We start from the raw sequence: 3,738 nt of genomic DNA, 5'->3' as shown, positions 1-3,738 counted from the left end.
TAGCTCACCAAATGATCCCCGTGCACTGGACAGTACCGGCAGCTTGGGCTCTGTGTACTCGACAGTACCAAGAGCTAAAGTCACCCGCTCACCTAACGGGTCCCGCACGCTGGAGCACCGGCAGCTCGGTCACCAGCTCACCAAATAATCCCCGTGCACTGGACAGTACCGGCAGCTTGAGTTCTGTGTACTCGACAGTACCAAGAGCTAGGGTCACCCGCTCAATTAACGGGTCCCGCACGCTGGAGCACCGGTAGCTCGGTCACGAGCTCACCAAATGATCCCCGTGCACTGGACAGTTCCCGCAGCTTGGGCTCTGTGTACTCGACAAACCAAGAGCTAGGGTCACCCGCTCACCTAACCTGTCCCGCACGCTGGAGAACCGGTAGCTCTGTCACCAGCTCACCAAATGATCCCCGTGCAGTGGACAGTACCGGCAGCTTGGGCTCAGTGTACTCGACAGTACCGAGAGCTAGGGTCACCTAATAATCCCGGTACACTGGACAGTACCGGTAGCTTGGTCACTCGTTCGCCTAACGGGCGCCGCACATGGACTGTACCGGTAGCTCGGTCACCCGCTCACCTAATGATCCCCTTACACTGGACAGTACCAGTAGCTTGGTGACCAACTCACCGATTATTCACCGTGCACTGGACAGTACCGGCAATTTGGGCTCTGTGTACTCGACAGTACCAAGAGCTAGGGTCACCCGCTCACCTAACGGGTCCCGCACGCTGGAGCACCGGTAGCTAGGTCACTCGCTCACCTAATGATCCCCGTACATTGGACAGTACCGGTAGCTTGATCACTCGTTCGCCTAACGTGCGCCGCACAATGGACTGTACCGGTAGCTCGGTCACCAGCTCACCAAATGATCACCGTGCACTGGACAGTACCGGTAGCTTGGTGACCAGCTCACCTAATGATCCCCGTACACTGGACAGTACCGGTAGCTTGGTCACTCGTTCGCCTAACGGGCGCCGCACATGGACTGTACCGGTAGCTCGGTCACCAGCTCACCAAATGATCCCCGTGCACTGGACAGTACCGGCAGCTTGAACTCTGTGTACTCGACAGTACCGAGAGCTAGATTCACCTAATGATCCCGGTACACTGGACAGTACCGGTAGCTTGGTCACTCGTTCGCCTAACGGGCGCCGCACATGGACTGTACCGGTAGCTCGGTCACCAGCTCACCAAATGATCCCCGTGCACTGGACAGTACCGGCAATTTGGGCTCTGTGTACTCGACAGTACCAAGAGCTAGGGTCACCCGCTCACCTAACGGGTCCCGCACGCTGGAGCACCGGTAGCTAGGTCACTCGCTCACCTAATGATCCCCGTACATTGGACAGTACCGGTAGCTTGATCACTCGTTCGCCTAACGTGCGCCGCACAATGGACTGTACCGGTAGCTCGGTCACCAGCTCACCAAATGATCACCGTGCACTGGACAGTACCGGTAGCTTGGTGACCAGCTCACCTAATGATCCCCGTACACTGGACAGTACCGGTAGCTTGGTCACTCGTTCGCCTAACGGGCGCCGCACATGGACTGTACCGGTAGCTCGGTCACCAGCTCACCAAATGATCCCCGTGCACTGGACAGTACCGGCAGCTTGGGCTCTGTGTACTCGACAGTACCAAGAGCTAAAGTCACCCGCTCACCTAACGGGTCCCGCACGCTGGAGCACCGGCAGCTCGGTCACCAGCTCACCAAATGATCCCCGTGCACTGGACAGTACCGGCAGCTTGGGTTCTGTGTACTCGACAGTACCAAGAGCTAGGGTCACCCGCTCAATTAACGGGTCCCGCACGCTGGAGCACCGGTAGCTCGGTCACGAGCTCACCAAATGATCCCCGTGCACTGGACAGTACCCGCAGCTTGGGCTCTGTGTACTCGACAAACCAAGAGCTAGGGTCACCCGCTCACCTAACCTGTCCCGCACGCTGGAGAACCGGTAGCTCTGTCACCAGCTCACCAAATGATCCCCGTGCAGTGGACAGTACCGGCAGCTTGGGCTCAGTGTACTCGACAGTACCGAGAGCTAGGGTCACCTAATAATCCCGGTACACTGGACAGTACCGGTAGCTTGGTCACTCGTTCGCCTAACGGGCGCCGCACATGGACTGTACCGGTAGCTCGGTCACCCGCTCACCTAATGATCCCCTTACACTGGACAGTACCAGTAGCTTGGTGACCAACTCACCGATTATTCACCGTGCACTGGACAGTACCGGCAATTTGGGCTCTGTGTACTCGACAGTACCAAGAGCTAGGGTCACCCGCTCACCTAACGGGTCCCGCACGCTGGAGCACCGGTAGCTAGGTCACTCGCTCACCTAATGATCCCCGTACATTGGACAGTACCGGTAGCTTGATCACTCGTTCGCCTAACGTGCGCCGCACAATGGACTGTACCGGTAGCTCGGTCACCAGCTCACCAAATGATCACCGTGCACTGGACAGTACCGGTAGCTTGGTGACCAGCTCACCTAATGATCCCCGTACACTGGACAGTACCGGTAGCTTGGTCACTCGTTCGCCTAACGGGCGCCGAACATGGACTGTACCGGTAGCTCGGTCACCAGCTCAATAAATGATCCCCGTGCACTGGACAGTACCGGCAGCTTGGGCTCTGTGCACTCGACAGAACCAAGAGCTAGGGTCACCCGCTGACCTAACGGGTCCCGCACGCTGGAGCACCGGTAGCTCGGTCACCAGCTCACCAAATGATCCCCGTGCATTGGACAGTACCGGCAGCTTGGGCTCTGTGTACTCGACAGTACCAAGAGCTAGGGTCACCCGCTCACCTAACGGGTCCCGCACGCTGGAGCACCGGTAGCTCGGTCACGAGCTCACCAAATGATCCCCGTGCACTGGACAGTACCGGCAGCTTGGGCTCTGTGTACTCGACAAACCAAGAGCTAGGGTCACCCGCTCACCTAACGGGTCCCGCACGCTGGAGCACCGGTACTTAGGTCACTCGCTCACCTAATGATACCCGTACACTGGACAGTACCGGTAGCTTGGTCACTCGGTCGCCTAACGGGCGCCGCACATGGACTGTACCGGTAGCTCGGTCACCAGCTCACCAAATGATCCCCGTGCACTGGACAGTACCGGCAGCTTGGGCTCTGTGTACTCGACAGAACCAAGAGCTAGGGTCACCGCTCACCTAACGGGTCCCGCACGCTGGAGCACCGGTAGCTCGGTCACTAGCTCACCAAATGATCCCCGTGCACTGGACAGTACCGGCAGCTTGGGCTCTGTGTACTCGACAGAACCAAGAGCTAGGGTCACCCGCTCACCTAACGGGTCCCGCACGCTGGAGCACCGGTAGCTCGGTCACTAGCTCACCAAATGATCCCCGTGCACTGGACAGTACCGGCAGCTTGGGCTCTGTGTACTCGACAGAACCAAGAGCTAGGGTCACCCGCTCACCTAACGGGTCCCGCACGCTGGAGAACCGGTAGCTCTGTCACCAGCTCACCAAATGATTCCCGTGCACTGGACAGTACCGGCAGCTTGGGCTTTGTGTACCCGACAGAACCAAGAGCTAGGGTCACCCGCTCACCTAACGGGTCCCGCACGCTGGAGCACCGGTAGCTAGGTCACTCGCTCACCTAATGATCCCCGTACATTGGACAGTACCGGTAGCTTGGTCACTCGTTCGCCTAACGTGCGCCGCACAATGGACTGTACCGGTAGCTCGGTCACCAGCTCACCAAATGAT

The sequence above is a fragment of the Paramacrobiotus metropolitanus genome, unplaced genomic scaffold (genome assembly GCF_019649055.1).
Source record: "Paramacrobiotus metropolitanus isolate TYO unplaced genomic scaffold, Prichtersi_v1.0 Parri_scaffold0000030, whole genome shotgun sequence".
Lineage (NCBI taxonomy): Eukaryota > Metazoa > Tardigrada > Eutardigrada > Parachela > Macrobiotidae > Paramacrobiotus > Paramacrobiotus metropolitanus.
Note: the sequence above shows the minus strand (reverse complement) of the source record.